General features: G+C 44.1%; 1 long non-coding RNA gene across 1 annotated transcript in view; it reads right to left on the bottom strand.

The window, feature by feature from the left end:
- Window positions 1–1,484, bottom strand: part of LOC138504073 (uncharacterized) — a 46,895-nt gene extending 45,411 nt beyond the window's left edge. The window contains exon 1 of the long non-coding RNA XR_011279764.1: window positions 1,292–1,484. This is a non-coding gene — a long non-coding RNA (uncharacterized lncRNA). The remainder of the gene's footprint in view (window positions 1–1,291) is intronic.
- Between the last annotated feature and the right edge of the window lie 23,649 nt (window positions 1,485–25,133).

Raw genomic sequence — 25,133 nt, 5'->3', positions numbered from 1 at the left:
TAGCACGCCACATCCTGGAACACTAAATATAAACATTGGAAATGATAATTTCTGAGTCCATTGGGAGGAATCTGAAAATGCAATGCCAATGTGCCTTGAGTCCTAAAATGGCCTATAACATATGATAAAAAGGACTGATAGTTTATCAAAGCATTAGCTATCAAATGCCAGCTGGCATATTCCTGGCTTTGATATGTCAGCTCTGTGATGTGTAATAAGTACAGATAAATAACCTTGAGATACTCGACTGCCAAACCATCAGTAGATAAGAAAATACCCCTCTCTTTTTTCAAATGCTTTTTGAAGTTCTGAAATCCTTCCTTCATGTTAAAAAAAAGGGCACCTGAAAGAAAGAGCAAACAGCACATCCGGTGGCAGCGTGATCGCCATAAGAATGATGTTGCAGGCAGACAGCAGCAAAAGCAAGCCTCCAAAGGAATCATGGTACACTTTACAAAACCGCTGTCAAAACATCAGCAGGCACTGCGATGCATGCAGAAAACAGTGCTCTCATCCGTGCACTAGTGCACGCGAAATTTTAAACGATATTATGGAAAAAATGTCCTTAATGAAAATGTGCATTATTTCAATGACTTCTTTCGGCATGGTAGTTTTGGCCCAGTGGTAAAATACCATGAGAACTACCACTGCAGCGGTTCACAGTTTCTGTAATGAGGATCTAGGTTATAGATTACGATACGTTTGCGCAAACGCAATTTGCACTTGTGCCATTGCTTTAGCACCAGTGCAATGACATTTGAACTGGCTCTATTGCAAATGGCGCTTGGCCATGAAACGGTTCTGGCCCTGATTCATGGAAAAGTGTGCAGAGATTCCGCAAAGCCTGCCTGCCCCCGAGGACGAGTCTCTGTGTGAGCCTGCGCAGAGAAGGAAATCTCCACGCTCCATGTATTCGTGGGATTCCTTACCGCAAAGTAGGCCGATACGCAAGTCACGGCTGGAAACGCTCCACGCAAAGCCAAAACAGTCACATACACCTACCTTTGCGCCCTCCAGAGGGGGCGATCACATGCACCCTGTGAAAACTGCATGGGGTCCCCCAAATCCAAGCCAGCACCAAAGAGACACTGCACAGGTTTCCCCCATAACTGCAACTGGCACCCCGAAAACATGCATATAATTTCCTGTAATTCATGTCATATTTTGGTCAAACTGCGTGCAAATCCCCATAAACCGTCCCTGCACACCCTAGACTGCGTACACGCAACCCCAAGTCCGATCGGAACCCCAGCTGCGTGCACGCACCCCAGAATCCGACATGGAAACTCACCTCTGCACTGCGAATCCTATGCGCAAGTGTCTGTATGCCTGCCTTTGCATGGCAGAAAGATCGAGGGCTTTGCGTGGGCATTTCACAGGAGAGCTGTTGTGCGGTCACATCCATTAATACGTTTAGTCGGGCGTATTTGTGGGCGTGCTATGGACTGCTTCCGGCCCGTTTCTCGTAACACCCACTTATTCCCTTGTTCTTCCTCATTTTGTGTGTTCCGCCCCCTACTCCAGTCCCTGCGCAGGCCACGCCCACCCCCTGCATGGAGTCTTGTGCAAGGCACACGAATGATCGCAGAGCCATGCCGAGCTTCCGCAAAGTCAGCGCAAAGTACGACAAAAGTGCAGCACAGACGATTACATGAATCGACAAATGGGGTTTTGCTTGTGGTTTGGCACACAACGCAATAAATACCATGAATCATTGCCTCTGTTTCTGCACGTGCAAAGTACATTTTCCCTTGTGCAAGTGCATGGTTGTGTGACCCCTGGTGTTGGTTTCCGGTGGGCTCCTCACAGCAGTTCACCATTACAGTGTTGTTTCAAATGAAGCCCATGTATTAATGGAGTACAGAAGGCTCTTTTTGAGACACGCCGTTCACGGCTTCATTAAACACGTGTATTTACTTTTAGTCCTTTGTATATATCTATAAAAATAAAATCAAACCATATCTTTCCTTGACGTGCATTTGTGCAGTTACCTTCCAGCTCCTCCTCAAGCCCTGCTGGCTCATGTCATCTAACAATGACACTGGCACAACATTGTCTCACAGTTATAAACATCACCATTCACAGAGATAAAGGTTCTGAGATTACAAGACGTTTTGTGGGGGAAGTGACCAATCATACAGAACTGCAAAGCAACAGAAAGCTTACAACAGGGCAGTGTCCTGCAACTTGCTGCTCTCCAGATGTTTTGGACAATGACACACATGATCCCTCACTATTGACTATGATGGACATGGCTAAGGGCAGCTGTAGTCCAAAACGAGGTGATTCAAAGGTTGCAGATTCCTGCAATAACTCACTGCTTTAGTCAGTCTGCACTGCAAAAAAGGGGACCTTAAAATAATCTCTTTAATATGTGTACATTAGGTTTAGAAAATACAATAGATATATGAGCATAGAGAGGCTTCACAGCATGTTAATTCATTTTTTAATAACAAAAATGGACACGCTTTATAGTAATATCTGAAAATACTCAAAGGTGCCAAAATTGGATCATTGCAATTGCAACATCTGTCTTGAAATGTATTATTATATAAAAACTATCTGGATTTATGGGAATCTGTTTTACTTCGATGTGTCATCATCCTAATGTTTCCAGCTGTCTTGTTTTTTCGTTTTTTTTTTAAATCAGTGTTTCACTCCCGCAGTATTTTTAATACTCATTTATTATTCCACTACTAAATTGCTTAGTAATCAGTCTGATTCTAATTTTGTCAATATACGTCTCTGGATATTTAAATGCCTGATTGAGGCCATGTGACCCGAGGTGGTGGGGCAACCCTGTAGGTAATGGCCCACCACCAAAGTTAAGGGCCTTAGTGCAGCAAGTGCCTCTTAATGAGGGTGGCGGGCTGTTACCTACAGGGATGCAGTAGGACTTGACGGTGACATATGGTTGAAACAGGAGCCAGTGCAGTTTTATGAAGGTCGCAGTGGTGTGCACAAATTTGTGGAGATCTTTGAAGTGTCAAGCTACAGCTTCTTACACACATCCCAGAGATGCCAGGATGGTTGCTTCGAGACTTTCCCAAAGGGAATTCCCACAATTCAGGTAGGAGTGGGCCAATGCTTGGACAGCAAGTTGCTTGCTGGAATGAAGGGCATGATTTTCCACAGGGGAGAAGGTTGGTAGAAAGCTGTTTGTGTTTTCCTTGCTATGTTCTCCTTAAAGAAAAGGTGTCTTCCAATGTAGAACCCAAGGGACTTGGCACAGGTGATCAGATGGGGTGTGAAACTCCCGAGGTTCAAGGCAGAGAGTCAGGTCTGGGTGTCTGGTTCTTCAGTTCTGCGGTCCAGCAGTAGGAAGTCAGTCTTGGAGGGGTTGAGCTTGAGATAAGCACTGGACAGCTAGGGATAAATCAATGTGAGGCAAGCCTTGAGCCTGTAGATGTCTTTGTTGGAAAACATCTTGAGACATAGCTATGTGTCAGCTGCTTATTGTTGGTTGTGGGTGCTGTGTGGAGCCTGGGAGGGTCCATGTAGAGGTTGAATATCAGCAGAGGGGCAATAGATCATTGTGGGATGCCACAGGTGATGATCTGGAGGATTCCATTTGAGTGAATTGGTGGCAGCTGGCAAAATAGGATTTTAATGCACTGAGGACAATCTCTCCGATCCCCATACAGCGATGAAGAATGTCAGTGAGTGTGCCGTGATCTAATATTTCAAACACGGCTGATAGGTTTAGAAGATCCATCAGCTAAAGATGGCCCTCATTAAGGATGATAAGGGCATTGTTGATTCCCTTGATGGTAGCCGTTTCTGTGCTGCATCTGATTCTGAAGCCAGGTTGGTGGGAGTTAAGGAGGTTGTTGGCGTAAATGTTTTTGAGGATTTGTGTGGCTACTGCTTTCTCAAGGATCTTATCTACAAAGGTGCAGAAAACACCCAGATACACCACCAACTGAAGTACCTGTTTCACACATACATTTTGATGGAGTGTTCTGGCTTCCTTTGCCTCATCTGATGGAAGTCGGAATACTACTGCATGTGGTGGGCACTTGAATTCACACAGCCATGATTACTGGGCCCTCATCCAACTCTGTTGCAAAAACCAAGCAGACTGGTGTTCATGCGCAATTATGAGTTGTACTTTGGCCATGAGTTAAACACAATGCTGGAGAGGGCAGAGTTTAAACTCAGCATGACAAGGAGGGTTCTCTGTTTATTTCAGTATACCCCCTATGTTCAACTCACCAGATCACTCAGACCTGCATCGCTAGACTCCAGTAAAATATATAACATGAGGCAACTCAACCCTCAAAAACCAAAGGCTGTCAAGTAAACTGTACAAAGTCATGTGGGCAGACTATGACTAACCTCATAATAAAAACACTGGTACAGCTTTGAAAAAGCTATAATGACTGCCTCTGTGGAAATTGTCACAACTACCTACAGAAAGTGTGCACATACTGCCAACTATACATACCAAGCACAAGAGAGCAATGTAAAACACATTGGGCCTCATTACGATGTGGGTGGTAAGGGTTAACGGGCAGCGGTAAGGAGACCGGTGCCGGTAAACCCTTACCGCCCTATTCTGAGATCTCTTAGCGGGTCCAAGCACGAACGGCTGGTCTGACCAGCCGTTCCCTGCGGGTCCCGTTAAGGGCCCTTGGAGCTAATAACGGGCCCGCAATTTGCGGGCCCGTTATTACCGCCTTATCCATTCCCATTGAGCCCTATGGGGGTTCAAATGGGAATGGGGATTGGTAAACTGAATGGGGACTTACCAGGTCCGCACAGGTTGGAATATCCTGGTAAGTCCCCATTCTGCCAGACCGGACCCGGACCCTGGTTTGGAGGCAGACATGGCGCTAATAGTAGGTTGGCTATCACGCAATGTGGGAGTCCCATTAATGTTCATACCGTTACCGATCATGTGGGACCACCAGTCCTAGGACATCTCTTTTGGTCGCACCTTTCTCTCTCTTTGCCTTTGGAGATGAATAATTGAACTTACCCCAGAGCAGTTAAGTCTCTTACAAATGGCTTCCATGTTTTCCTCACAATTGTACATGGTAACTTTCTCGTGGTTTCCTCGGATACGTTTTCATGCTTTCTCAATGATTGATAATCCTCCTTGCAGTTACTTTCAATTAATTTATGCAGTCCCGGTTGCCATCCCCTTCTGTGTTCCACCCCAGAACCTTCACTTCTGATGGGTGGCTTCTCAGGGCTTGGCATCAACCCGAGTTGATTTCCCCCACTGCTGTTTTCCTCTCTCTATCCTCATGTGCAGAAATGTTGTCGGTGTCTCGCTGTGTCAGTGTGGTCAGCATATAGCTGCCGACAGAGTGTTTCATCCCTCCTGCTCTCCCTGGTTTCTGCATTATTCGTTGGGCCCCAGACCCACCATGGCCTCTCTGTGGTGACACCACCACTTAGGACGGTCTCCATATTTCCCCCAGATGGCAGTGGTTTCTTCAAAGTCTGCTGGGCCGGTCCTTCAGTGTATGTCTCCGTTATTCACCCCTTTGCGGGCTGCCATGGACTCCACACATCCAACACCGCCTCTCCAGGGCATCGCTACATCAGAGGGCTTCCCCTGCTTATGGCTCTCTATCGCTCTTCTTGATCGGCTCGTCCCAGTAACGTGTGTCCACGTTCAAAGGGGAGTTCCATTTTCCTTTGGGCATAATATTCACTTCAGCATTGCCTGCAGCCAAAGAAGAGGAAGACACATTACTTGTGCTTGAAGGAAATCCCATATAGGCAGACAGAGATTTTTTTTTATTTTTTATTTATTTGCATTTATATCAGTGCAGTGCACAAAACCCTGAGGCATCTAGGTGCTAGTTACAGTAAGTGCATAGCACATTTCGTGAAGTGCAAGAACAAGCATATGGGTTACAGACAGAATTGGTGTGTGTACATGGACTGGCAAAGCCTCACTTCGTGGTACGGGGGCTACATAACACGTGCAGACAAGCATATGAGACAAAATAGGTGTGTGTACACGGACTGGCAAGCCTCACCTCATATAAAGCGGGTCTACTTCTGGCATACAGACAAGCATAACATAGGTATAGTCAGCAGCATTAATGTCAAGTCAGGTGGATGCATAACAGCTAAAGTCTCTCCTCATGGTGCAGGGAGCTATAACTGGTGAGCAGACAGGCATGGTGATGTAATGAAGGTGCTGATCCAGTGCTGTCCAGAGGAGTGTACCTACCAGCTGCGAGAAGAATGGGAACAGGAGGGGCACCCCAGCCTCGGGGCAGGATATAGTTGATGGCTGTAATAAAGGTGCCTAGGACGCACATGCAGCCCGAGAAGCCAGGAGACCAAAGTGCGGTGGGGTGGGGGTGGCCAAGGGGTTCATGAAGGGCTCCTGGTTGTGTGGGTTAGGGGCGCAAGATAAATATGGTGGCATGACACGTGGTGTGTCACCACGCCATTGCTGTCAGGTAAAAACCACAGGTAAATAGATCACATGGGAGTAGCACAGGCATTACTTGGAGGACACAGGGGAAAAATTGTGCTGACGCTCTGAAGCAGTGGGGTGCTGGGAGATTGAGTCAATCGGGCCGTTTCCAGGAGACACCAGTCACTAGGAACAGAAACAGGTGATACATACAAGGTCGCCGAGACAGGCTCATGGGCACTCACCGAAGACCAAGGGAAATTACATTTATAAGTATGTACCCAGGAAGGCACACTCACAGCACAATCAGCGTTTGCAAATTGCCATTTGGTAGGTGCGCCTGGGAAGAAGGATGTGGGATGGAGGGATGATCCGTAAAGAGTCAATCAGAAGATGAGGTTTGGTGTTCCTGAAAGGCAACAAGTATACTGTGTCCTCGATGATGCTCACAAGGCCCCTCATTGAACAGATGCTGTGTGAATGTCTCCCTTCCCACCAGCTTAGAATGTCTCATGTTTTTTCAATGTCTGCTGAACAATGGCAGGCAAATAAAGTTCTGGAGGTCAGCACGATAGCGTATTACACATTGGAATGAACTCATGGGGTGGAGCGGGAAGGCATGTGGTGCCACACGGGAGGTAATGAACCAGGGCGGAGTCAAGACTGTTTTGCTCCAATCATTCTCAACTAAGATATGTCCAGCTATAGGGGACTGAAATGGTCCCGCCAATCAGCTTAGTAGGATGTGCAATAACGTGAAACACCAATAGCAACTGTTTTGCACTATGCAAATGATGTAACTGTATGAAAGATTCGACCGCAGTGGGTGGCTTTGTCAGCCCTCATCACTTAGTTCTATTCCACCATGCTGTTTGATTTGTGCTTGCCCAGCTGTAATAAACAGCATTACTTCTTGTCTGTGTACCCTTCTTTTTGGATTACTTTTGGTACAGTATTCACTACGTGCTCATGAAGGACCCCTGATGCTGTGAGCAAGAGACATGTGGATAGACATTCAGGTCAGGCCACTCCTCATGGCCCTGTTGCTTGCACGGGGAGTTACTTTATGGAAATGAGAGTCTGTTTCCCCTGAAGGGGCGTCACTTCCTGAGAAGAAGGGGCGGATGCTCCCAATTCATCACAAGTAACAAATGAATTCTAATTCTTCTTTTGACAACTAATGCTCCTGGCTATGAATATTGCACTTTTTTCATGTATGTAATGTATGTTTTTGAATAACAGCTTGATGTGTTTTGTATTATGCTTTTATGGGTTCCACCAAAAAAAAAACTCTGATTGATTGATTCAAGTTGTGTAAGGGTGTCGCCCAGGAAATGCTCCAACAAAGAAGATGATTTCAGGGTGCCCTATATGTGATTTTGGCTATATCTGATTTTGGCTATTCTCATTCTATGCACTGGCTGCCTTTCCCTGTATCCCTTCAGTTCCAATATACTACCATAGTCTTGCCACTTAGCATTCTGTTGTGATCCATTCTAGCTTATAATGACATCTATCTATGGAATATGTTTGCATCTCTTTTGTTTCATTGGTTTATGGAGAAATATCCATGTTTTAATACCCTCACCACAAAGGTCTGACCCCACAACATGGAGCTTGTTTACAAAATGAAATCTTGACTGCTGTTGTCTAACATTTAAGCAATATGACCCCAGCGGCGGGGGCATCACCGACTCAGGTAATGCCCTGGGGCCCTGAGTCGGTAATGCCCCCGCCGCGAGGGTCATATTGCTATTAGTGCCCCGGCCCGCATTATGTGCATGAGCGGGGCACTAAAAGCATTTTTTTCTGTTCCGAAACGCTGCAGCATTCCGGGACAAAAAAAAAAAAAAGAAACGACCAAGAAAATACCCGCCATGCAAAGGGAAAACGGAGTCCGTTTTCCCTTTCCATGACGGCCATCGGGAGCGGACGCGCTGGGAACAAATCTGTTCCCAGCGCCTCCGCTCCCGAAAAATAAAAAGAAGCAGAAGGTAAGTGGGGTTGGGAGGGAGGGGAAAAAAAACGTACCTGCGTCCCCGGCAGGGGACGATGGAAGCCTCTCAGCCGTGGGGAGGCTTGGAGCGGGGATGGCCCCACTTCGAGCCTCCTCATTGACTGAGGGGCTGCCACACCCCCCGCCGAGGACAAGGCGGCTGGAATCCCGGCCGAGAATCAAAGGATTCTCGGCCGGGTAAGGACCTGGCGATAGCCAATCAGAATGTGTGTTGCATTCTGCTTGACTCTCGCCGGGTACTAATTATGTAAACTATCTTAGACAAAATGGGATCTTCTAATATCTTTTTATATATACACAAAGTGACATTGATTGCTTGATTCAAAAAGGTACAGCATTGTTCAGAATAAAGTTTGAAATGATGCAGCTCCTCTGTAACTATAGTTAAGTATTCCCATCAGAGAAAAACGTAGGGCTAATTCCAATCTAAAATGATAACAGTATCTGTGGCAAACTATGGGTTACTAGTTTGGGCTTTGATTCCAAAATGGATATCTATGTGGTGTTGCATTTGGTTGCAAACACTGTAAAGCTCAGGTCCAGGAATGTTGCTTATTTTGGGAATGCTGACACGGAAGTGCCTAAATCTCTCACTCTTCTGAAGGAATCGGGTTTAGCCTCACAGCAAGCAGTTCCATGTGTTCCTTAAAGAAGCAATGTCAATAACTTTATTAACTATGGCAGACACCACTCACAAAGGCTTTTTGTTACACATTTCAATTCAGGAAATGTAAGGCCTCCAGAGATCCCAGATTGTAAAAGGAAAAAAAATGTATTATGATAAAACTACCTAGGGTTTTAATTTTAATTACCAAACACAAAGAACATAACATTTGTCTTGTACTATATAATGCCTTTCAGCAAAATAGTTTCTAAATAGGGTTCCACAAAATACTTTGATTTGCTCTCTGAGATTTAAATTATTCTTGCGGAATTTGTCTAGCTAATGTGTGGTCATGGTGCTCACTTTTGGAGACATCAACTATCTTCAGGCTGCACCATCTGGCACACTCTTACATTCAGTTTGGCCACTGTGGTGAGGTGGAGTGAGAAGTCGGACAAAGAGGTGGCATTATTAAAATCTATTTTATTAACTAATCAGCAAAAAGGGGCTAGCGTTCCCTAACTCTCCAGGGTTACCCCTACCTAGTCTAAGATAATTTGGGTGTTCATCGTCAGGGTGAGGGTCAGAAGAAAGAGCCTACGTCCTCCAAATCCTACACTAACCCTACCTATAAGTTATAGAATAGTTCAGCCTTTATAGAAGACAAAATGCCAGGAGAATGGAGACTGTCTCCTGGTAAAGTGGTTCAGTCTTTTCAATCATGTGCTTCCATTTCTGATTCAACAAAAGGTTCATGGGCAGAAGAATGACTATTCTGCGGACCCACCTCAGTCTCATTATTTCCTACAACAGAGTTTTACAGACGTGTTCCACAACTCCAACGGTACTTCTTGACATTTTCACACACTGAAAGTTCTATCTAAACAGCTGTAGTTGTCTGTCCTTCTCTACACTGCTGTTAATGTAATCACAGTGACGAGGGAGAGTTTTCCGAAGACACTCTTGACTTTTATTAATTTCACTGTAACCACTGTGACGAGGAAGATCACTCTTGTTACACTCTTTACTTTTTCTTCTTTGCCAACTACTGCTGTGGTAAGGGGGACAACTCCTGAATGCTTCTTCTTTGTGGCTTCTCTTGGTGTTACTACTTGACAAGGGAGATTACTACCGGTTGTTTCATCTCTTTGGCTTCTCTCAGTATTATCACTGTGAGGAGGGAGATTGCTCTTTGTTCGGGAGAATTCTCTGAAATGTGCTAATTCCTCTCTACCTTAGTGACCCCCAGCTCATTTGCTGGACTCTAGGACTTTGATTTTTTTACCTGGAGAGAGTGAGACACTTTTTTCCCCACTCTCATGTATTTTTAATGTGATTTGAACTCTGTTTCTTTTGGTGGGGAGTCTGACAAACTCTGTGGACATCATCTTTTACATTGTGTCACACACACCCTCAGTGCAGTGACACAGGGAAGTCTTCTCCGATTTCTCAAGGTTTAAATACCTTCTCTTCGATAAACTACTGTTTCCAAGAGCAGTGTAGAGAAATTGACTTTACTTACACTTGTAACTTTCTAGACCCAGCACACACTATCTTACAACAGGGTGCTGGAGGGGTTACTTACTATCCCCTTTATCTAGCTTTTCATGTAACATTTTTATGTTACCCTTTCCTCTGTGAATGGCTGGTGGCAGTGGTTTACTTTTAACTACTGTGGTGTGCTTTTACCACGGGCTGCATTCACAGCACCAGTAAAGCACCCAAGGGTGCCATTCTTGTCAAAATGGCCAAGGTCTTCTTTTTTCACTGTTTCTTTGTGGAAAGGTCCTTCTTGAGATTTACTCTGCACGCCAAACAAGGTCTGGTCCCTTTGTTCATTTTGTCTTTGGTGGGATTCACGAGTGAAGCCAGCCTCTGGCTCCAAGGTTTCTGGCAGGGGCAGGAAGCATGGGATGTGCCCAAAACTCCCTGTGCTTAGTCTCCTAGACAGGAATGCACTCTTAGATGATTGACCGGCTGGCTGTCTGGCAAGGACAGCCACCCTGCTGGGTGACGGAGAGCTGGGCTGGAATGAATGGGAGAAACCTGCAAAAAAAGGCAAGGCTTTTTGGTTTGGAAGGCAGAGTCAACCACTGCACGAGGGAACCTGAAGAAGAACTTGAAGAGGACACCTGCTGCAACTCCTTGATGGTTGGTTTGCCTGGTGAAGCCCTGCTGCTGTGCTGAACCTCGAATTTCATTTCGACTAGCGAAGCCCTGCAAGGACGACTTCGCCCTTTGAGTTGGTGGGACCAATCAACTCCAAAATAAGCCACCTGGACATCCTCTAAGAGCTGGTTGAAATTCCACTGCAGTTGCTGCTGGAACTGAATAGCCAGGGAGATGAACACCAGATCATGTGCATTGCTTTTAAGTTGGCCAAGAGCTGCAGGAAGATCCTCCGGACTCCCATGAAGCAGTACTGACTGAGCCTGAGCCACCTCAACAGAGTGCTGGACCCCAAATGCAAGTAAAGTCCATCTCAACAGCCAAGAGTATGCAGTGTTGCTATTTGCTCAGACACGAGGAGCTGAAACTGCGAAGTGCCGCTGAATAGAAGTTGGTCCTTTTCTGTCGCTGATCGTTCAGTTGCAGTGCAGGAGTCCTCCAGACATCCTCCTTCTTGTCCCCAGGACTGAGATCTGCAGAGCTGCACAGGAACAGAAGCCAGCCAAAGCCCTTTTCTTTTAACCAAATGTACTGTACAGTCTAAGAGAACTTACCTCTTGTTGTAATCTTCATTTTTGATGTTAAGTGGGAGCTCGTTCCAGAGTTTCGGGGCCATGATTAGGAAGCCACTGCCTCTTGCTCTGGAATTTTGAAATGGGGAAATCAAGGAGCAACTTGTGGTTGGATCTGAGCTTTCTCTTGGACGCTTTTATGCTTATTGTGTTATTTAAATATATGGGGCTTTGTTGGTAATTCACAGAGATTTGAAGGTGATTCTCACCTTGATAGGTAGCCAGTGAGTCTCCCACCTGATGTTCGAGATGTGGTTGGACTATTTGATACCTCGTGCTGCACATTGCCCTTTATTTTGCATTAATTATAGTTTCCCTAGATTGGAATTAGAGGTCCCTAGTAGGAGTATGTTGCAGTAGTCCAACTTAGATAATATTAATGATCTGGCTAGGGTGACACAATTGGTGGGCATGAGGTACTGTTGACTCAGGGCAATCAATTTAGAGGTGTAGGATGTACTTAATAAAAGGATTCCCCAACCTGTGCTGAAAAATCATTCACATACATTTGTGAACACATTTTGTGGAAATGGAAAAGATTTGGTGAAGAACAGTGTCAACATTTATTATAGTGAGTGGAGATTTTAAACATAAAATACGATAGTCACCATTAGGCACTTTGTTCCACACTGACTCAAAAGTGATACTACCCTGCTCTTGTATTGGCACAATATACCAAGAACACCACCATTTTCCTATACAATTGACTTTTCACATACTGACAGTAGCTTCCTCAAATTCTGATATTAATGTATAATAACAAAGTGATCCTAGAAAAGGCCCAATTTTCATACAAGTAACTTGTTGCCAAAAACAAAGATACTAAGTTATCTGATGGATTATACCAAAGCAATCATGGAAGATTCCCAATTATCATATGAATGTCTCATACCAAAGACAATCATAAGTAATGCCAACACGTGTTTCGACCTGCTATCGGGTCCTCCTCAGGGCATGTACTAATTATTAATTATCTGGGTGCTATACGTGATTCAACCCACAAACACCATTTGCATATCACACAGCTGCATCATTAATATTGCTCCATCTGAAAGCCCTTGAAACAAAGCAAATGCCAAGTATTCATACAACAGGGTCTTTCTTGAAATAAAGCAAATGCCAAGTATTCATACTGACGGGATGTCAGAGCACATGGAGAAGAAAGAGGGAAAGACAGGGCAAAAAACAGAGACAAAATGCATGTTAGTCTATTTGGCTGCACACAAATGTACATAAAGCAACATTTGCGCTGTGAACATTCAGAGCATTGTATGCCAATGCTAACTTGACTATTTTGACCCCATAGCACTGATGATCGCATGATGACTGATTCATATAGCACAAGAAGAATTAAGCATTCTAAGCAGAAACATTATTGACAAACACGTGATAAAAAGAAACATTGGAGGGTTCAAGGAATAAGCTACCCCAGGGAACCATGTCACATCTCCCAATATATTTATGAATTTTCTAATTTGTTTACATGTCATTTAATGTTCTCTGAGTAAACATAACTGCTTCACAAAAAGTTCTGATACCAGTCAACGAATTAGGTGTGTGTCGCTAATTCCAAGAACAAATGCTTTACATGGAGGAGACTGGAAATAAATACCTGTTCTTACACAGTGGCGAGCTAGAGAAATATAGAGAGCGAAGACCAGATGTAACAAAGGGACCGATCAAGAGACAGTATGTTACTGAATGAAGAGAGAGAAGAGAAAGAGAAGTACCCAACATTTACATAAAATAGTGAGAGTTCATACTGCGAACTGTGCAGTCATATCACGGTAACACACGGTTGCTCACCAACAAGGTCTTAATATCAATCCCACGCTGAAGCGTGCTCCAAATATTACTTCCAGTGTCCGGGTGAAATACTCGCAATTCACTGCTGTTCCATTAGGCACTTGTGATAATGTAACAGGAAACCGCTGAAAATAGCCCATTTCAGCATTGATTAATGGCACTGAACAAAGGAACAGAAACCTGATTATCACCACAAGAAAAAAACACTCAGCATATATTGCTGTGAACTATGCCACTCACCTCGAATCCCTTTTATGGTTGAAACGAAGGATGTCTCTGGTCTGTTTTCTTAATGATATATATGCAATATCAAAGAAAAAGGCAAAGCAGCCCAGTGTACTGCGTATCAAAAATATATAAAGTTATATGCTATGGTCTGCTTGGGTAATGCGTGTGAACATTAAAGCCCAAATGGCTTTTTGGAATTCCCATGCCAGCTAGGCAGCAAATATCGTACGAATAATAGAGATTTTTTGATATGCCACTCACGATTAGTCTCGTGGAAAAGGAAGCAACGTAAACATGGTTGCAATAATAATTTTTTCAATTCCCTAGTTATTTCTGGCATAGATGATCGGTCCCGTGGGGAAAAGGTACACCCTGCACCCTCCAATTTAATGGACACATTGCCCATTGTGCAACCAATAGTGATATGATTGAGAGCAGATAATTGATAATTACCAAAGGTAAAATGTCATCAAAGGATTTACGTTGCAAAGGTAAAGCAAAAACCAGGTGGCTGAAAGAATTATGCAGGTGCTATAAATGACATGGGGCAGCTATAACAATTGGGCCCACATTTCACAGAAACACATTAAGTTCATGTTCTTTGTTTAATCCAAGTTTCAGACATCGTAATTTGCATATAATTCGTTCCTCTTGCTGGCGCAGCTGTAGTTGGCGATCTCCTCCCCTGGGATGTTGTTTCACCACTCGTAAGCCAACAAAGCGACTGTCTTGGTAGTTGTCCAGCTGATGTTGTGTCTGCCAGTGAGAAGGCAAAGGGAGTCTAATGTCTTGGTTGTTAAGACTGGAAAGGTGTTCTCGGATCCTAATCCAGAGTTCCCGAATGGTACTGCCGACATATACCTTATTGCACACACACACAATTCCACACACAATTCCATATATGACAAATTTGGTTTGGCAGTTGATGAAGTCAGTGATTTCCATTTGTAGTCCTTCATGGCACATGAAGGTTTTTGTGGGTGATAGTGCAAATTTATAGAAATTACAAGAGACACAATGGCTGAAGCCAGAAATAGGATTATGAAGCCAATGCAAATGTTTTTTGATATCAGGTCTGAAGAAAGAGGGACTCAATTTATTTCGCAAGGAAGGTAATTTGGTATATATAATCTTGGGTCGATCCAAAATATACTGTGTGATGTCACTGTCTAATTTAAAAATGTGCCAGTGTTCATTGAGAATGCGGTAAATGTGCGTACTGTCACTAGAGTAGGCCGTTATAAACGTCACCTGATCAGGAAAAGGCTTATGAGGTGCGGCTTCTTTTTGCAGAATAGCTGCCCGAATTATATCCCGTGTGTTACGTCGTGCCAGGTCAATTAAATGTGCTGAGTATCCTCTTTCCTGAAACTTGCTGCCAATACATTCAGATTCTAATTTAAATGCCTCACATTGACTACAATTACGTCGGGCACGAAAGAATTCCCCTTTTGGGATGTTAGCAATAACACTCTTTTGGTGACAACTTTTGGCGTGCAATATGGAGTTGGCTGCTGTCTGTTTCCTGTGGGTGCTAGTCTTTAAAGTATTCTGTACAATTGATATATCCAGGTCTAAGAAGACCATATGTGAGGGATTGTAATTTGAGGAAGCTACTGTCTAGCATGTGAAAAATCAATTGTATAGGAACATTGTGGTGTTCTTGGTATATTGTGCAAATACAAGAGTGGTGTAGTATTACTTTTGAGTCAGTGTGGAACAAAGTGTCTAATGGTGACTATCCTATTATAGGTTTAAAATATCCACTTAGTATAATAAATGTTGACACTGTTCTTCACCAAATCTTTTCCGTTTCCACAAATATTGTTCACAAATTTATGTGAGTGGTTTTTCATCGCGGGTTGGGGAATCCTTTTATCAAGTACTCTCCGGCAAGTGGGTAGGGGGATCCACATTTTCCCTATAAACCGCTGCTAAAATCCTCACCCAATACAGGTACAATCTCATCTTTTGGGCCCTAGCGCATAACCAAATAGGTACCCCACTTCGCCTTTCTTAGATGTATGATGTAGATGATGAAAGAGCATTTACATGTCTGGTCATTGTTAGGTTTGTGTCTAGATAAACTCCTATGGTTTTGAACTGGTTTTGACCTGGGTTGTTGTAGTGCACCCAAAGGGTACTGCATACAATTTTGCCTAACACTCCTGAGTGTTTCTTCTCTTTTTCTACTCTTAGTGTTTTCACTGTGATGAGAGAGACTACTCCCAAGTGTTTATTCTCTTTGGATTCTCTTAGTAGTATCACTGTGATGAGGAAGATTACTCCTGTACCTCTCTTGAGTTTCAAAGGGGTCACCACTGTGACAAGGGAAATTACTCCTGTGCTTCTCTTGAGTTTCAAATAAGTCACCACTGTGAAGAGGAAGATTACTCTTGTACTTCTCGTAAGTTTCAAAGAGGTTACCTCTGTGACGAAGATATGCAACCTTGACCCAGTTATATCCTGGCCGCCTCCCGGGTCTCCCACTATGCCCTTTACTTTCTGTCTTGCGGGCCAGCGACACTGGTTCTTCCTTTCGGATCCAGGCCGCTCCTCTCCATCGCGGGACTTCCACAGCTCAGTCTGTTTCTTCATCCTGATGGATTACCTCTTCCATTGAGCCTTCCCTTGAGGTAGTATCAGGTTTCCAGGGTCTTGCTCTATAGAATTGTCAGATGCTTAGGGGCACATGTGCATGGAAAGCTGATTTCCAGGTGTGTTCTGAAGGTGAGTATCCCTTCCAGTCCATAAGGTATTGTAGTCATTCTTGATGATAACCGGAATCACATATGCCTGCTACTTAATACTCTGGTCTGGAATCGGTATCGATTGGATGAGGGGAACCTTGTGGTTTCCTGTGGAAACGATCCTGGATGTAGGGTTGTAGTTGTGATACATGAAAAACTGGACGAATCCTAGACCAAGATGTAGGGAGCTTAATGTGGTAGGCTTCTGGACCCACAGAAGATATGACTTCGAAAGGACAAAAATATTTTGTAGAGAGTTTCAAAGGTACACAATGGGCCTCATTACAAGTCCGGCGGTAACCGTGCCGAAAATTCCATCAGGTTACTGCCGAACTCGTATTACCATTCCGCCTCCTTGATTTCCGGAATCACTGGGGCATTACAACCCGGCGAAATCGGTAAATCCCCATTCCCTTGGAGTCCCATAGAACTCCATGGGGATGGGGACCATGGAAACACCGGCTCTGTCCACGACACAGCCGGTGTTTCCATGTCCGCCTGCAGGCGGGTGGTGTTAAATCTGCCAGGTCAGACCTGGCGGGAGTGACACATCCCGCCTGCACAACTCTTAATCAGCCGGTCCAGAAAGAAGAGTGGTGGCGGATTTACCACCACCGTTCTTTCCGGACGGGCAGGGTTGTAATGAGGCCCAATGTCTCGGAAGGAACTGTGATGCTAGCCACATCCTTTCTTTGGGCCTAAAAGTGGGTGCTGAAGTTCTTTTAAAATCAGCGTATTTCTTTTGCTGAGTGCGAGAAGCCGAAAGTACTTCATAGACTTTCTTGCAGCCTTCTTGGATATCAAACAGTAGACTGTCCACTGCTGGGTTTTTATTTGTGATGGGTATTTGTTTGGGTACACTAGAAGGGTGAAAACCATAAGAACTAAAAAAAAGGGTGGTTTTAATTGAAGACTGGATAAAAATGTTGTCGGCAAAATCAGTTAGGGAAGGAATTCTTTCCAGTTATCTTGAAGGCATGAAACAAAACAACTTAGATACTGTTCAAGTGTCTGATTGAGGCTCTCAGTTTGGCCTTTAGATTGAGGATAATAATGTGAGCTAAGTGCTCTTTTTATGCTTAGGGGTTTGCAAACAATAGCCCAATACTTTGAGGTGTATTGGGGTCATCTGTCTGAGATGATGGTTTCAGGCAAACCATGTAAAGAGTGTGTCCAAAAAACATACCGCCATTTGAGCTGCAGTGGAAATTTAGGTCATTCATACAAAATGTACTAATATGCTTAGTGTATCCACTGTAAGCATAATGTTGGTATTGCCTGAAGAGGGTGGAAGATCTACTATATAATCTGTGGTAATCTGTTTCCATGGTCGAATGGGTATCTCTGTTGTGTTAGCAGTCCAAAAGGATGATGGTGGGGTGCATTGCTTTGAATGCAGGTAGTACAGGCTGAGATGTAATCTTTAACGTCCTTTGTGATTTCAGGCCACCAAAAGTGTCGGTTGATGGATTCCAAAGTAGAAAACACTCTCCGATGTCCAGCAATAACTGTGTAATTACACATCTTTAAGAATTCCATTTGTAGTTCTTGATTGGCTATGCAAACCTGTTGTTTATATATAATTCATCTTCATAAAAAAGATTGTATAAAAATAGATTATAAATAAATAGTTTCTGCGGTTTAATCGCTTCCAAATGGTGAACCATCTCTTTATCATGAGGAGAAAATCAGCAAAAAAGTAGACTAAACTAGCTTAGGGAAACATATTTTCCTGTTGGTATGGGGGGGTCATTGGTTATCGGTTTGCGTGACAGAGCGTCCGCCATTACATTGGTGTTGCCTGGGACAAAAGTGAATTTGATATTAAAAGGAGAAAAAAAATAAGCCAATCGAGCTTGACAGACTGTTTGTTCTTTGATAGGTTCTGAAGAAAGTAGAGCACCACCGATGCCCTCTACAGGGACTGATGTCTCCTTTCTTTTATGTGGGATGTTATATTTGCTTGTCAAATCATTGGGCCTCATTACGACCCAGGCGGTAAGTTACCGCCTGGGTCGTACCTTTACCACCATGGTGTAAACTACGTTTACGCCATGGTGGTTGGTGACTTACGGCCCCATTCCGAGGTCGGCGGGGCGGTAAGTCCCCAATCCCCATTTACCCTTCCCCATTCCCATTTTTGCCCCATAGGGCATAATGGGAGTGGGGAAGGCGTTAATTACGCCACCGTAAATTACGGTGGCGTAATTAACAACATGGTCCCTTAGCGCCATGGATTTTAACACCTGCTAAAAGCAGGTGTTAAATCCGCCATGGCGCTAAGGGACCTCGAATCAGGCGGTAAGGGTCGGCGCTGTTGACGCTGCCGTAAACCCCTTACCCCCTGAGTCGTAATGAGGCCCATTGTTCATAACATTTCCTACTGCTCCACAATCTAGTAAAGCCGTTATATTCTCCAAGACGGAGGAACCGGGTAGATGTACTGAGACCTTAATAACTACCATAGAAGAAGAAGTAAGGGGAGTTGGAGTGCTTTCCCGAATCGTCTCCCCCTCTACGATTGGGAAACAGCATTTCCTGAGCTCCTGGGAGGCGCGATGGGGCAATCCTTCACTTGGTGTTCCTTTGAGGCTCAATACATACAAAGGCCAAGTAGTCTTCTTCTTGTTCATTCCTCAGCAGACAAAGATCCCCTCGCTACTCCCAGCTGCATGGGTTCCTCTCCGGGAGGAGATTTCATGAGCGTCTTGGGTGTTTCTATAACTCGAAGAGGTTTGATCTCTTCTTTTCCAAATGTCTTTCTTGTAGTCTATATTCTAATTGCATGACTAGGGCAATCATCATTTCGGCCAAATTGTCGGGACAGGGATCTCTGGCCACTTCGTCCTTAAGTTCTTCATTAAGTCCCTGTTGACCTTTTGCAAACTGCCTTCAGCAATTTGACCTAAAAACATTTGACCATTTGACCAAATTGACCTCCATTGTTAAGGATGCAGGGGACACCCCCGTAAGCCCCTTTTGACCTACTTACATGAACATAAGGAGCGGAGGACACCCCCGCACCTCATGTTCAGGTAAGTAGGTATTAACTTATTTGACCTAAAACAAAGAGGTCAATTAGGACCCGATGCAAAAAAAGGTCAATTTGGACCACTCAGAAAACATACATTTCGTCAAAAGGTCATGTTTTAGGTCAAATAGGCTAATAGCTCTAAATAGGGTAACCAAAGCATCATCAGGCTTGCCTGTGTCGTGCGCCAGTTTTTTAAATTGAGTAATATAATGTAGAGTATCTAAAGGTCCCTGTTTAAAGTCTAACAAATGTTCCTGCTGTGATATCGTGATGTCATGACGTCCAAACATAGCCCTTGGACTTTTAGAGAAACCAGGATAGGAATCACGCACTGGATTGTTAGTTGTGACTATCGGAGTAGCCCAAGCTAAATCACTACCAGTTAGGTTTGAGATCATTTGATTCACCTTAGATCGGTCCCTGGGAAAAAAGGTGGGTTTAAATGCAAACTGGATGCTAGAGCCATTGCTGTGCCGCAGAAAGGAGTAGTGCTACAAATCAGGATATCATCTATGTACTGTATCACAACGCTCTTTAAATCAATATTGCCTAGGTCCATTCAAAGGACCCTATTAAAGATCAATGGGGACTCACAGTACCCTTGAGGCAAACATGTGTGTTTCAGTCGGTTTTGGTGGAACAAAAAAGAAGTCAAGTCTTGTGAGTCCTTGTGTAACGGGATTCAGAAAAATGCATTTTTCAAGTCAATCACTGTGAAATATCGCGCTTCTACCGGGATACTGCATAGTATTGTCACTGGATTAAGAACTAAAGGAAACATTGCCTCTACAATCTGGTTAATCGGCCTTATATCTTGTATGACTCTCCACGACCCTCTCTTTGATTTTGTGATCGTATACACCACGGTATTGCACAATGATTCTGACGGTACCAGAATACCTTGTTCCATCAGTGCTGAAATAGTCTTAACAATCCCTTCATCTGCCTCTCGAGACATGGGGTACTGTCTTGCTCGAGGTAAAATTGCTCCTGGTTTCAACTTTATCTTAACCTCCCCTAATCCCTTCGATAGGCTTACATCAAAGGGGCCTGTAGCCCATAAAGCGCTTGGCACCTTTCCCAAGTCATTATTATTATTATTATTATTATTATTATTATTAAAAATGCTGGATACTGCCGCACTATCCCCATTCACTGTGGGATCTCTCTTTTCTCTATTCTAATCCAATATGTGATACTTATCTCGAATATTACTTCATCATCTGTTGGATCATCTCTTAACTTGTCATCGTCAGTGACGTCAGTCAGTCTACACCTTTCCCCAAAGGCAATCACTGTTCTCCATGGCCTGCCCTCATCATCTGTTCCTTCGAGCATTGCCATTTCCCCTCGTACTATGGCTGCAACTAACTCTAAGGGAATAGTATGTCCCCCCTCTTCGTCTGGAGGTATATGTGGCCTGAACAAGAATTCATCAGGTATTCTCATAATCTTTCACAGTAAGCCGGATAGCCATGTCAACATAATGCATACCCCATAAAGAAAAATTTCTGGATCCAGTGGCATTCCTCGCAGAGCCATTTGCCCAGTAAATGCCAATATAAATTCACCCACATTCATATAATGAATCCCTGAAGTAAAGCACTCTATGCATTAATCAGTGAAAGAACTCGTCATGTTAAGTTTCGTCATTAAATCTCGTCCTAGAATGTTAACCGGTGTCTACCGTGAATACAATAATGGAACAGACATGTCACACTCTCCTTTGGAGACTGGTAATTCATCAGTAAAAGGAATTTGACTCGTAGCTCCAGAGAATCCCTGAGCATTCATGACAATTCCCGACATTGGGTATTTTCGGTCTCGTATACATGAGCGAGTTGCAACAGTGTCGACCAAAAAAGAAAAAGATGTGCCTCCTATCGTCACATCAACCCTTGGTTCCTCTTGGGGGTCTGGTGTAACTGATAATACTGAACACATCAAGTCACCCTGTGAGCTGTTTTATTGTGGATACATGCATAACCCTGCACCTGTGAAAGGACTTCCTCCCACCACAGTGACACCCCCTATTCTAGGTGTCAATAATTGTCCCATGTTTGTGTTCTGTTGTTTCTGCATGGATGCATGTTGCGACTGCCTTTGCAGTGGATTCAATGGTGCTTGCTGTGGCTGAAATGCCTGTTGCATTTGCGGTGCTTGTGTCTGGTACACTGTCTGATTTTGGGCGAACCCATCCCTAGCTTGTGAGCTATATGCTGGAGTATAGGCTGTCCCCACTCTTCAGAATTGTTCAGGCTGTCCCCCCACTTCTGAATTATTACCCATAGGTTTCTATGCGCAGACCCAGGGATCGAACTGGTGTTGCTCCATGTCGTCTTGCTTCCAAGGTGAGCACGTTGCCCCTGTGCTATCCACCCAAGAGATGTACCCACTGCTTGCTCTATTCCCATTCATTCTGCACTTGTCAATACTGCCCCTTCTATGGCATATTTTGACAATTTCTTCTGAACTAACTTGGCCTGCTCAAATTTTCTAGCATCTTCCTTCTTGCTATTTTCTTCCTATAACAGCCGACACTGATGCACTGTAGCCAAATGTATCTCTGCCCATGGCATGGCTTTGCTTCCAATCCCACTAGTTTCTTGAGCTGCCTCTGTACCTGCTCAGGCAACCCTTGACATAAAATATGGTAAAATACTGCCACTGTTTTTCCCCACGGCTCGCGAGTTTCAAGAGTCCAGCGCTCCTGAATGTCCTGAATGTAAGCAAGTGGATCCTCGTCTTCTTTCATCTTACGTGTCATAATTGCACCCATATCTGAAGTGTCAGGATACTGCACCCTGAGAGCTCTCCAGACATCTGCTCTACAATTATTAAATGGCACTCCATCATGCTCTGTGTTCTGTGTCGTGACACTTGAATAGTGTGCTCTCTTCCACATGTCATCATGTCTTTACCCAGGAATGGCTGCTAGGAGACCCTTAATGTCCCGTATTGCCAGAGTATTTCCCCAGTCATTTTCTCTAATTCATAAATCCATTTTCCCGGGCCCACCGTTAAACTAGAGAGTTTGTATCTTAAATTATCCTTATCCATTTGTGGCCATGGAATATATTGCAGTCTGGCCCCTCCTTTCCCCAATAAAGGGAACTGTGTGAATCCAAATCTGCAATCGGCTCCCATCATATGCCTATCCATAGTGGGGACAATGGTTCCTGATTGCCTTCTACCTGCCAATAACCACAGCCTGCTCATATATGGCGGTGACTCTCCCTTCTCGCTATACGATCATCCTCTAGGATGCTGTGGATATGGTAGATGATCTGGTGTCCTACCCTTAGGCTGCTCTAAATCAGACCATCTCACTTGCTTGTCTGTCTGCAGATATCCCTCGGGGCTGTATGCACTTACTCCCTCCTCCCCACGGAAGGTTTCTCTCTCTTCATCTGACATATTTAGCCCCAAGCTGGTATGGCTCTCATTCCCTTCACCCTTTTATAAAGTCAGCCTGTCTAAGGACAAATATCTATGCTTGAGATTGAACAGGTCTCTTTCTTTGCTTCGTGACTGGAAGACCAGGGATTGATCTCCCATTCCCTCGGCTTCCCGATTTGCTACCTTCTCTTAAGTCTTGATAGGCCTTATCGATCCTATCTCCTATGCTCCCTATGTCAAAATACTCTTCTAGGGCTACTCTAGATGGCCCTGGCATTGCCTCCTTTAACAGAAGAAACTCCTCTACATTTCCCCATTGTATTACTGGACTCGGTCCCATTAACTCCTTCTGAATGCGATCAACATCACGCTCCTGCTGTCTCCTTTTTCGTTCCAATTCTTCATCTAATTCTCTTCACTTTCTCGTGTTCCATCTAACTCTTTCCTCTCTTCTTTCATTCACTCTTCGCTCTTCCTCTTCCCTTCGTCCCTGCATCTTGTTACCCCTTAATTTCTGTGCTTCCTCCTTTTCTCTTTTCCTTTCTCGTTCTTCGATTGCTCTCTGCCTTTTGTCATACTTTCTTTGCTCCTCTGCCCTTTCTTCCTTTTTTTGCAGCTCTCCCTGATACATCTGTTCTCGCCTCTGTCTGCTCTTACTCTTGTGTTAATCCTCTTTCAATCTCTTTTCTCGTTCTCTGTCTTTTCTGTCCTGTTAGTCTTGAACTTGCCTTTGCCTGACTTCCTCAATACTTTTCCCATTGAGCTTGGGTAATATCTGTTCTCCTATCCATTCGTTCTGTACGAGCGCTACCTAGTCAGCTTTATCCTTCTCTCCTTTCCATCTCTCAATCTCTCGTTCTATCTCTGTTGTCATATTTGATCGCTCACTTTTCTCCTCCTTGTTCTGCATGATCTTAAAGATCTCCTCCTTTCCTTTGATCTCTTCTGGACTATCGTCACTGCTATAAGCAAGCAGTTTGCATATCGGGTTACTATACCCTGTCACTGCTTTCAGTTCCTTTAACAGATACAATCCTATGTTTTCTGTACTTGAGAGGTTCACTTGTGGCGAGGTAAGGGGAGCAGAAGGCTCAACACCTTCCTCCCTGCACTGAGTAAGCATCCATTCCTCAGGTGGCGTATCCTCTCTCTCCTCTTGGTATATCTTCCAAAGTTCTAAAATAGCTAACCTTTTCTCCAATTTCTTTCCTGTGTACGTAGTGTGCAAGTATGTGGGCATGTGTTGCAATACTGCTTTTGACAGCGATCCCCTTGCAGCCATGGCATAAACCTTTTATCTGCTGTGCCCTTTATCCACTCTGCACTGTACTGTTTGAGTTTAGGCATATGTTTTGGCAACAATTTACACAGATGCATCAGTGGAGTAATATCTCCCATTGTGACCAGTCTCATTTGACTGTCAATACTTACCAGTGTTTTACTCAGATACGTTTATAAAAACAAATAAATATGAGCGCACTCCAACACTCGCCGCTCAAAACCTCTGTTTCTTAATTGCCTCAACCTACTTCTTGGTCAGCGTTCACAAAGACCTTAAATAGGCAATAACTTTTTATCTTTACTTCAACTTTACACAACTTATTCCTGTTGCTCTTCAACACCTTTTTTCAAATACAGAACACACAAACAGACAGACTAGTCAACTCTTTTACATTTAAACCATGGTACTCATCTTCATCATCTTGCTCCTAACATACTCTGACTAGAGTTTAAATCATCTCTTACATAAACCTGTTTATGCGCCACCGAATTTACCCCAATTGAGGTGTGAGATGATTTGTTCCAAAACCTCTTGAGCTAGGAATGCCGGGCATTATCTCTTTTCTCTTATTTTGCACTTGAAATCGCACTTTGTTACTTTTGTAATCAACCCTGTTACTTTTCTAAACTACCCCGTTACTTTTCTGATCAACTTTGTTAACTTTTCTAAACTCCCACAATCCCATCGCCACAGTTTGCCATTCCCCTCAGTCTACTCACTATTCACTCGTTCAGCTCCAGGCCTTCGGTAGCGGCTCCCCTCTTCAATCTACCACTTTCGCCTTCTGTCCGCGAAGCACCTGTTGAAACCAGGGGGGATTTAGTCAAAGAGGGACCCGTCCCACCATCTCGATTTTTCTTTCAGGAATTCTATGTCAGTCGCTCTCC

This window comes from Ambystoma mexicanum, chromosome 11 (genome assembly GCF_040938575.1).
Source record: "Ambystoma mexicanum isolate Mex_15411 chromosome 11, UKY_AmexF1_1, whole genome shotgun sequence".
Lineage (NCBI taxonomy): Eukaryota > Metazoa > Chordata > Amphibia > Caudata > Ambystomatidae > Ambystoma > Ambystoma mexicanum.
This window is presented reverse-complemented; position numbering and strand designations above follow the sequence as displayed.